General features: G+C 40.0%; 1 long non-coding RNA gene across 1 annotated transcript; it reads left to right on the forward strand.

Annotated features, from left to right (window-relative positions):
• Positions 1 to 392: 392 nt before the first annotated feature.
• On the forward strand, positions 393 to 10,322 carry LOC131833138 (uncharacterized). The gene is made up of 3 exons (XR_009354333.1): positions 393 to 709; positions 8,491 to 8,570; positions 10,212 to 10,322. It is a non-coding gene; the product is annotated as an uncharacterized LOC131833138 (long non-coding RNA).
• Positions 10,323 to 11,247: the final 925 nt, after the last annotated feature.

An 11,247-nucleotide genomic window follows, 5' to 3' on the forward strand; every position in this document is an offset into this window, starting at 1 on the left:
ATGCCCACCCCCAAGCTGCTCCTAAAGGGAAGAGGACATTCAGTCACAGTCTTAGCAAGGGTCCAGCCACAGACAAATGAGTTGGCAAGGAGTGCCAGGAAGAATCACAGACTCTGATGGGGCAAAGACATCAAAATAAACTCTACTTTGTTGCCAAAAGTGGCACCCAAAGATCAAGGAGAAAGGTAGAGCTCAGTTTCTGACCCCTATGGTATCTTCCCTGATTACCCACAGATCACTTACCCCTGATGAAAGTTACTGAACATCTGTGCCCCATCTGTAAGATGTTATGACAATGCTCAGGGTATCAGTAGTTGTGTCAAGGGCTTGAGCGTCTCCACAACCTAAGCTAAGCAGATACAGGGGCCATCATTACTCAGAAGTCGCATTAACAATGCTGTCTTACTTTAGGATTTCCAGACACAGAAAAAATACCATTATTCCAGACATGAAGGGCAGTGATACAGTGTTTTTTATTACAGGCTTCTAGGACTGCCAAGGCTGATATCATCTGTGTCTGACAGAAGGAATCTTCCATGATGATCTGTCCTTCTGTGACAGAAGGAATCTCCCTCTCTGAGGGAATGTGATGCTGTTATATTAGTCTGCTGGAGCTGCCATAACAAAACACCTTCAACTGCGCGGCTTACACAACAGAAATTCATTGTCTCATGAATCTGGAGGAGAGAAGTTCAAGATCAACGTTCTGGTGAGTGAGCTCTCTTCCTGGCTTGCAGATAGCTGCCCTCTTGCTATGTCCTCATGCATGCAGAGAGAGAAACAGAGAAACTGTGTGAGAAAAAGGCGGGGTAGGGAGGAAAAGGGGGAAATGGAGGGAGGAAGAGAGGGAGGGAAATGAAGAGAGAGAGAGAGAGAGAGGGAGTGAGAGAGAGAGAGAGAGAGAGAGAGGGAGGGTGAGAGAGCTCTCTGGTGTATCTTCTTAGAAGGAAAAAAATCGTCTTATATCAAGACTCCACCCTTACGACCTCATTTACCTTAACTACTTCCTTAGAGATCCCATTGCCAAACGTGGCCACAATGAGCATTAGGGCTTTAATACATGAACTTGGTTGGGGGGGGGCACAAACATTCAGTTCTTCATAGCCATTTGTCCACAAGCAGTCTGGAAGAGAAGGTAATTCACTATCTGGAGTCAAGCATTGGGCACAATATCTCTTATTATTGAAATTTAGTCCTCCTATAGATTTTCAGCTGAGTTTTACCTTAGAATGAGGAAAGAGACTGAAGGGAAAGATTTCCCTTATGTTTTTCACGTTGACAGGCTGTGCAAAATGGGGAAATAGGGAAAGACAGTATAAATGAAGGGGTAAGGTCCAAAAGGGGGCAGGGCAAATCCTATGCAATGATTTTTACCGGGTCCATTGTTGTCGGGAGCACCCTTTCCCTGCAAAAGAAAAAAACAAAAGAGAGCAAAACTTTTTTCACTGGGGCCCAGAGTCCCTCTTAGGGCCTGTGTCTAGTGAGTGGAAACTAAGCCAGCCTGATGTAAAGTCAGGAAGTCTCTGCCTAGATCTCTCCTCTTCTGAGTACAGAATATCACAGGGAACTTGCCATAGCCTAGGCAATGAGGCTGAGAAAAGAACTCAAAAGTTTTAAAGATAATCCCCAATTTTAAAAATTAGGGATAAAAGTTTAAAATCATTTTTTAATTCAAAACCATTTTTTAAATTCCCCTTCAAGAGAAGTCCTAATGCTGTCACCCCAGCGATGAGTGCCCAGCCAAGGCCTTAGAGTTGTTATGGAAACACACCCAGTGACTGCCATTCCAGGGACCTGGGTGTTGCTCTGGGTGTTTTCATTGAGGACCTAAGCCTGAGGCTACCTCAATTTCGTTTCACCGATCTTTAATTTTCTTTGAGCAGTCTGATCTTTGTTGTTGTTGTTTGCTAACATGCGGGCTTTGCCCACTAATTATTACATTCCATCATTACAGAGGGTGAGTCCGTACTAGCTATTTGAATGAAAGGCAATGTTTTATACTGACATTTTAATCAGTGGAACTTACTGTCATAAAAATCTCTGTGAGACAGTAATGATTTGCAAAACCTAATATTACATCTTCTGTAGACTCTGGCATCTGTGTATAATTGACCGATTTATTAGATGCTTGTGGTTCATTGATTTTCTAGACAGAAAAAAAATTGGATTGCAGTTTCTAGCTGCTATTTTCTTCAAATTGATCATGTTGGCTCTCATAAATGTTCCCTTTGTTCCCCTCATGCTCTTACTTTTGCACAAAAGAAACTGTATTATATACAGTGTGGTGTCATTGGCCTTGGAATTAGAGTCAGAGTTTTGTTTTTTGTTTTTTCCTGCAGAAGCTCTTTTGTGCTGCTGTTGCAAAGTATCTTGAAGGCAGTTTTATTCAAAGGAATTTTCCTTACAAAGGGCTGCTTATTTTCTGAATATACATCTCTCAGTCTAGCATTATCCCTATGAAAGGAAATTTTCTGAAAGCTACTTTGCTTGATTTATAATGATGCCAAACGAATAAACATTTATTGACAATTAATCTTGGGAACCACTGCCAATGGAAGGATGAATTTCGAAAACATTTTCTTTATACTATTCCTGATAATAAGGTATTTCTGGCTTGAATGGGGGCTTTCCTGAAAGAAGTCATAATATTAAAACATAAGGCCACAAAGTGATTAAAAGATTGAAAGCAAATAGTCGTCCCTTACATAAAATACAATGCAACATATAGGAGGAAGCAGGCCTGTGAGTTGAGGATTACTCATTCTTGCTGAGCTTATGAAAAAAGCTAGAAGTAAGGAAAACTAGAAATAAGAGGAATACTTCCTAATTAATTTTATGAGGCCAGCGTAACCCTTATACTAAAACCAGACAAAGACATTATGAGAAGGAAAACTACAGAGCACTATCTCTCATGAACACAGATGCAAAAATCCCAAACAAAATATTAGCAAATTGAGTCCAACAATGTATAAAACAATTTATAAACCATCCAGGTATGCAGGGCTAGCTTAACATTTGAAAATAATTAATGTAATCCATTCTTATAACAAGTTAAAGAGGAAAAATTATATGAGAATACCAATAGATTCAGAAAAGGCCTTTGACAAAATCTAATACCCATTTATGATTAAAAGAAACCACTTAGCAAAGTAGGAATAGAGAGGAACTTCCTCAAATTGATAAAGCACAGATACTAAAACCCTATGGGTAACATCATATTTAATTGTGAGAAATTAGATACTTCCCTTCTAATATCAGGAACAAGGCAAGTATAACCACTCTTACTACTCTTATTCAACATTGTACTGAAATTCCTAACTAATGCAGTAAGACAAGAAAAGGAAATAAAACATATACATATTGGGAAGGAAAAAATACAACTGTCTGTTCACATGTTCTGCATAGCATGATTAACTATATAGAAAATCCCAAAGAATCAGCAATAACAACAAAAACCTCCTGGAACCAAGCAACTATAGCAAGGACACAAGATGCAGAGTTGATATACAAAAGTTCATTGCCTTCTTGTATATCAGCAATGACCAATTGGAATATGAAATTAAGAACATAATGCCACTTATATTAACATCCCCAAAATGAAACACTTAGGTATAAATCTAAAAAATATATAGAAGATATATATGAGGAAAACTAAAATCCTTCAAAGAAATAAAGAAGATTTAAGTAAGTAGAGAAATATTTCATGTATGTGGATAGGAAGACTCAATACTGTCAGGATGTCACTTCTTCCAAACTTGATTTACATATTCAGTGCAATCCCCATCAAAACCCTGCAAGTTACTTTTTAATATAGACAGTATAGTTCTAAACTTTCTATGGAGAGACAAAAGACCCAGAATAGCCACCAAAATATTGAAGGAAAAGGACAAATTCAGAGGACTTACACAACCCAACTTCAAGATTGACTATAAAGCTATAGTAATTAAAATAGTTTAATATTGGCAAAAGAATAAACAAATAGAGACACAGAACAGACTAGAGAGTCCAAAAATAGGCTGATACAAATCAAGTAAACTGATCTCTAAGAAAGGAGCAAAGGCAACTCAATGGAAAAGGATAGTCTTTTCAACAGACAGTGCTGGAGCAACTGGACATCCACTTGCAAAGAAAAGACAAAAAGGGAAAAAGAAAGAAAAAGGACATCCAGAAAAAGACCTTACTCTCTTCACAAAAATTAACTCAACATAGATCCCAGTACTAAATGTGCACTGCAAAACTATAAAACTTCTGGAAAATATCATAGAGAATATACTGGTGACCCTGCATGTGGCAAGGACTTGCTAGATACGACACCAGAAGCATGATCCATGAAAGAAAAAACTGATAAGCTGAATTTCATGAAAATTTAACATTTCTGCTCTTTCAAAGACACTGTTAAGAGAATGAGAGAACAAGCCCCCAAATGGAGAAAAATTTTGGGAAACATATATCTGATAAGGGACTTGTATCCCAAATATACAAAGAACTCTTAAAACGCAATGATAAGAAAACAAAAGAACACAATTTAAAATGGGCAAAAGATCTGAACAGATGCCTCACCAAACCCAATATACAGATGGCAAAAGAAAAAAAAAAGTATATGAAAGGATGTTCAGTGTCATATGTCATTAGGGAAATGCAAATGAAAACAACAATGAGCTATTTCTACATACCTATTAGAATGGCTACAATATATGAAACTAATATTACCAAATGCTGGGTGAGAATGTGCAGTGATAGGAACAAGCTCTCACTCATTATTGGTGGGAATGTAACTTTGTACAGCCACTTGGCAAGACAGCTTTAGTTTCTTATAAAATTAAACATTCTCTTACCATATGACCCAGTAATTGTGGAGCTTGAGATTTACCCAAACCAGTTGAAAACTTATGCCCACACAAAAACCTGCATGTAAATGTTTGCAGCAGATTGACTGACTGATATAAAGCAGGTTCCCCGCCCAGCACCGAGCCTTACACAGAGCCCAGTGTGGGGCTTGAACACACGACCAGGAGATCGAGACCTGAGTTAAGATCAAGAGTCAGATGCTTAACTGACTGAGGCACTAAGGTCCCCCAGCAGCTTTATTCTTAATTGTCAAAACTTGGATGCAATCAAGATAGCTATCAGTAGAGGTGAATAAGGTTCCATACACAAGGGAAAATTATTTAGCAATTAAAAATAAATGAATTATCAAACCACAAAAAGGCATGAAGGAACCTGAAATGCACATTGCTAAGTCAAAAAAGTCAGTCTGAAAATGGTCCATACTGTATGATTCCAACATTGAAGGCATTTTGAAAGAAGTAAGTAAAACTATGAAGACAATTTAAAAAAAATCAGTGATTGGCAGAGGTTTAGAGATAGGATGGGAGAGATGAATAGGTGAGCCCTGGGGGATTTTTAGGCCGGTGAAACTCTTCTGTATGATATTATAATGTTAGATACATGTCAGCATGCATTTGTTAAAACCCACAGGATGCACAGCACAAAGAACGAACCCTAATATAAACTATGGAAACTAGTTAATAATAATGTGTCAGTACAGGCTCATTGGTTATAACAAACATACTATGATTCCAAGGATTCAAGATGATGGTAATAAGGGAAACTGAAGCAAGACAACCTATGGGAGGTCTGTCCTTTCTGCTCAGTTTTTCTGTAAGACTAAAACAGCTCCATTAAGTTAAGTCTACTCATTACAATTTAAAAATAAAACTTTCAAAATCAATTCTTAAAAAGGGCAAGGGAAAAAAAAGGATCAGGGGAGAAATGTAACTATATAAGTATATAAACTTTTGGTTAAAAGGGAAGCGTCAGCATTAAACACAGGAGCACACAGAAGGGGACCTAGACACATGAAAAAATAATTAAGAACACCTATATTTTGTGATAAGTTGGACAGATACCCCAAAAGGTAGAAAAATAAGTAGCCAGAAAGAAAATAACATATCTACTCAAAATTGAAGAAGTGCAATCACAACGTGCTGAAATGAGCAACCCAAAAGGGTCACGATGGAAGCAAAGGAACCAATCACCTTCCAGAATCATCTCTGCTGAGGCTGTGTACCAGCTGAGCAGCCAGCCCACTCTGCAGGGGTCCTGTGAAAGTCAACTGCAGCAGCCCCGACCTGGCTTTGGGCCAAAGTCCCCTGGGTCTCTGTCCCAATCTGAAGAGAGAATTTGCAGATGTGGTGGGCTCAAGGTCAGACAGAGAATGTCACAGCCGGGGTTCCCCCAGACTAGTGGATGACTTAGGACAGGTAGTGACTTCTCAGATTGTAAACTAGAGGGCAGTTGAGCACAGATACAGTGTGTAAAGGAGATCTGGTCAACTGCATGGATCAGATTCCAGCTCTGATCCTTCCTGACGATGGCACTACAAGAATCACTAGGGAAAATGAATGAATATGTCAGCTGTCAATATTCTCTGTTTTTTACTTTACTGCCTAACAAATCGATTCTCCATATGGTCCCTCTGTGTCCTTAACACCTTTGGACAAAATAGTAGGCTTTTATTTTGTTTTTCTGCAAAGACTACTGCCTTTTCCATCTCTTTTTTTTTCTTTTCTTTCCTTTTCCTTTCTCTTCTCTTTTTGATATTTCAATAATTTATAGGGGTTTATTATGGAAAAATTCAAACATATCAAGTAAACAGAATAGTACAATGAACTTTTTTTCTTACAATGCTTCTTCTGTCCCCTGCCCAGATTCTGGGTCTCCAGATTCCAGCCCAGGCTCAGCAAGCTAATGCTGCTTATTATTATATTTTTTTATAAAGACTTTATTTATGGGGCATCTGGGTGGCTCAGTGGGTTAGAGTCTCTGCCTTCAGGTCAGGTCATGATCCCAGGGTCTTGGGATCGTGCCCCATATCAGGCTCTCTGCTCAGCAGGGAGCCTGCTTCCTTCCTTCTCTCTCTGCCTGCCTCTCTGCCTACTTGTGACTCTGTCAAATAAATAAAATATATTTTTAAAAAGATTAAAAAATCATTTTTAAAAAAATTTTATTTATTTATTTGACAGAGACATAGTGAGAGAGGAAATACTAGCAGTGGCAGAGGGAGATGGAGAAGCAGGCTTCCCACTGAGCAGAAAGCCCCATGTGGGCTTGATCCCAGGACCCTGGAATCATGCCCTGAGCCAAAGGCAGACGCTTAATGACTGAGCCCCACAAGAGCCCCACTGCTGCTTATTTTTAAATCAAGAGAGCAACGCCTATGTAGTGATGTACCTAAATATACCTCTGTGCGTGTATATTACCTACCTAACAAACCAGTGCCTCTGTGGCTTTATTGGACCTACTGGGTTAGGATAGCAATTATTTAAAAACCCATGGAAAAAGAGAAATAACATTCTTTATGTAGTAGCAATGTGGAAGTTACATCAAAATAAAAATGAAACTAACTTTATTTAAACAAGAGGCTCTAGGTTGTTCTCAGGAGACAACTACTCAGGTGGTCACATAGATAACGTATGTGGAACAGGCTCCCAAATCTAAGGACCGTGGAAGCGAAAGTCTGCTTTTGGACTCTGGCTCTGGAACCACACAGTCCGGAGGTGGGCAGTGAGCAATTTTGCATCTGCTTCTTCACAGCCTGGTGACTGGGCAGAATTTTATAGTCAATAGCAGCACAAATTTGGCAACTGTACACTTGAAGTCCAGAAACCGAATTACTGAAACAACCCAGGGAAAAAACAGAGAGAAAAATAGGAGAAATAAGACTCACCCAATAACTGGAAAATAAAATAAGATTTTTTTAAACATAGAGGTTGGAGAGAAGGGAAAACTTTGGGTCAAAACCAAAAAGGCAATAAAAAAAAAAAAAATGAACAAAGGCTTGAGGAGAGGAGCACTGTGGAGAAACAGAGTTTCCAAGGCTTCAGGAAATGAATGGGATGCATTTCAGAATATCCAGAAATTGCACAAGTGTTCTTTGGAATTAGTACAAGATCAAATTAGAGATGTGAAGATAAGGAAATGTTGAGGACAGAGTGACTATTCTCTCTGTATCTGAAATAAATATTTGCTTTGTTAAGGAAAGAAAAGAAAAAAGACAAGAAAAACCACAAGTGTTCAAGGAAACTTTTCATTCAAAAATATACTTAAGACATTAAAAACTACTCTAATATTTAATATCCTATTAAAATTATAAGAAGAGAAATACCAGAGATCAGCATACCTAATTCTGAAAAAAATCACACTTACTTATTATACTATCATATCAGCGATTTACAAGCAGCAAGCCAATAAACTTACGGCTGTTGTTGCCTCAATCATCAGTAATAATAACAGACAATGGTTTTAATAAAAAACTAGGTTAATAGAGTAAAGGGGCTGACCTAGATTCTCCAGAGGATTGAGCGTCACAGTTTGTGTTCATGTGTTGTCAGAAGAATCCTTAACACCTAAATAATTTATTTAGAGGAGAAGCTTTTTGTTGTATAATTACATTTTATCACCCTAACCCGCAAATTTCTCCCTACACAGTGGTTCAAAGTATAGACCCCGCTATCAGGATGCCTGGACTCAAATCCTAGCTCTGCTCCTTACTCTCTGGGTGACCACAAGTAAGTTACTTATTCTCTGTTCCTATTTCTACATCCATAACCCAGGGGAGGGGGGATCAATAGGATCCACTCTATAAAGCTAAAAGAGTTCAACAGTGAACTAGGTAACAGATAGTTAGTGTATCATGGATTTAACAGCTTAAGGAGCAACTCCCCCTTTTCTCACCCTTTCCACCCAGAGTCTATGAGACCTCAGGGGTCCAGACATTCCCCTATGCCTGGCAGAGTATGCAGACTTTCCCTGGGCCATAGATCTACCAGGAAGAGCTTCAAAAGGAAACAAGAGGATCCCCAAGGATCTCGCGGTGGCCTGATTCTAAATAGAGGCAAGCCTCAGGAGAACTATAGCACTTGGGAGCCACAATAGGGCCAAGAGACCAGGCAGTGAACCCTGGGCCTTGAGAATGCTGAAAGCAAACTGGGAGGTATTCTATTGCAGCCGTGTAGGCTGAAGACCCAGTAAGTACAGAGGTCCATGCCTAGTCACCTAGCAGTTGAGCAGCCCTCCAACCAAAGGTCAGCAAGGACAGCAAAGACTACCAATAGCCTTGGACTGGGGGATCCTCATTAAATGAACAATCTTCAGCGAACTTCTCTAAAACCCAGATATTACCAGGTGAAAGGAAGGAGGTTCTCTAAGAACCTGAGCCTTTGCCCCTAGAGACGCTGGGTTATGTTAAATCTGAATCGATTTCTTCTTAATGGTAAAATCAATTTTTCAATGGTCAGCAGAAATAGAAGCCCAAGGAAGAGACAAGTCCAAGAGGAAGGAAGGAAGGAAGGAAGGACGGACGGATGGAAGGAAAGAATCGAGTGGAGGGACGAAGGAAGGGGGAAACAGAGGAAGGGAAGGGATGAAGGAAGGAGAAACTGGCCATTCTGGCACTTCTCAGAGAGCCTGTTATCACTAAGGTGAACATCTTTTCTGTTTGCCCAGGCTGGTTCTGCTTAAATCCTGTTTTAGCATAACTGAATAGCATCCTTTTCACTCTCAACAGGGTTCCAACATGGATGATTTGCAAGGGTCCCTAGTTACAGCCCATTCTATCATAACACGCTTTGAAACCAGAATTTCCAAAAGTTGGTATATAGGTTCCTACCACCCAAAAAACAAACAAACAAACAAACAAAACCCCCTCAATATCAAAATGGAGATGAGCCACTGAGAGATGGGGTTGCAGAGTAGAGGCGAGCTCTCAGAAGCAAAAGAAATGCTGAAGAGAAGGAGCTGTGTTGTCTCCCGGTAAAGTGCTGGAGAAGAGCTTCACCCAAAGTGCGCTCAGCATTCCAAAAGAAGAATCCTCTGAGTAATTGACTTTTCTCCTGGGATGCAAAGACTTCCTCATGAGATGACTGCGACGGTGCAATGCTGATGGCCATAACCGGTGCAATGCTGATGGCCATAACCAGAGCTGCGGCAAGGCAGCTTGCGGCCAGTCAGGAGCCAATCAGGGAAGCAACTCCCGATCCACCCCTCTCTCCACCGCACCCCCCACCCCTGCTCTGCCCAGGAATGGCATGGACACGCCCCTAGAAATCAGAATAACCAGAAAGAGGGCGATGTGATGGGCTTCAGAATAGGATGGATTCCTAGCTGGAAAATTTTTTTTTTTTAATATTTTATTTTTATTTATTTGACAGAGAGAGACACAACGAGAGATGGAACACAAGCAGGGGGAGTGGAAGAGGGAGAAGCAGCCTTTCCGCCAAGCAGGGAGCCCAATGCGGGGCTCGATCCCAGCATGGTCTGAGCCGAAGACCATTAAGGACGAGCCGAAGACTCTTAAGGACGGAGCTGTCCAGGTGCCCCCTGGCTGGAGATTTTTAACTGGCCAGTGACAGAAAGAATATTTGGCTCTGACAAGATCATGTGTTGCCGAGCGTATGATGTGCTGTAACCATAAAAACCCATCAATACTGCAGGGAACAGTAGTCTTGGAGAAAGTCCAAGAATCTGCACTTGGTGGTTCTGACAGGATATTTGGTCTACATGCTTACACTTGGGGGAAGACTGAATGTTGCTAGAATTGATTTCAAGGCCAAAAATTCAGTATCAAAGGTGGAGATTCTTCTTTGAATGGGAGAAAAAAGAAACCCAGCAGTCATGTTAACATAAGCAATCTTGGTCAGCTGAGGTCGGGTTAAATCAAAGCAATTCTGTTTGTAATGGTTGTCAACAACTTTTCTTAGCACCATTCATCAGGCTACTCACTGTATTTATTTTGCATTTTTATGTCATATTGTTTATCTAATTATAAACCACATCATAAATGATAATTATTGAAATATATTTGGCTCTTCCTGCTTTTCTTTTAATCCTTTTCCAAGAAGAGACATGAACTTTGGGATTTTTCCTTCTCAGGGAAGTTTATGTTTCAAAGTCAGGTGGAAATTGCCTGAAGGCAACCTCCCTTTCTGGGTTTTGTTTTTGGAAATAAAAAATTAAGAGATTTTTTTGAAAGAGGAAAGAGAGATAGGTATCCAGTTTTGGAGTGAGAGAGAAGAGGAAAGAGAATGTTTAATGCAAGAAGCAAACAGTAGTGAGATTGTAACATTTAGTGATTGAGGGAGGGTACAGAACCTCAGAGGAGCTTGTGTGAGGGACTCTGGCCTCTAAGTCCCCTGCCCGAGGGGCACTAAAACTGTGGAGCAATTTCCAAGGCCCATAAAGTCACAG

The sequence above is a fragment of the Mustela lutreola genome, chromosome 6 (assembly GCF_030435805.1).
Source record: "Mustela lutreola isolate mMusLut2 chromosome 6, mMusLut2.pri, whole genome shotgun sequence".
Lineage (NCBI taxonomy): Eukaryota > Metazoa > Chordata > Mammalia > Carnivora > Mustelidae > Mustela > Mustela lutreola.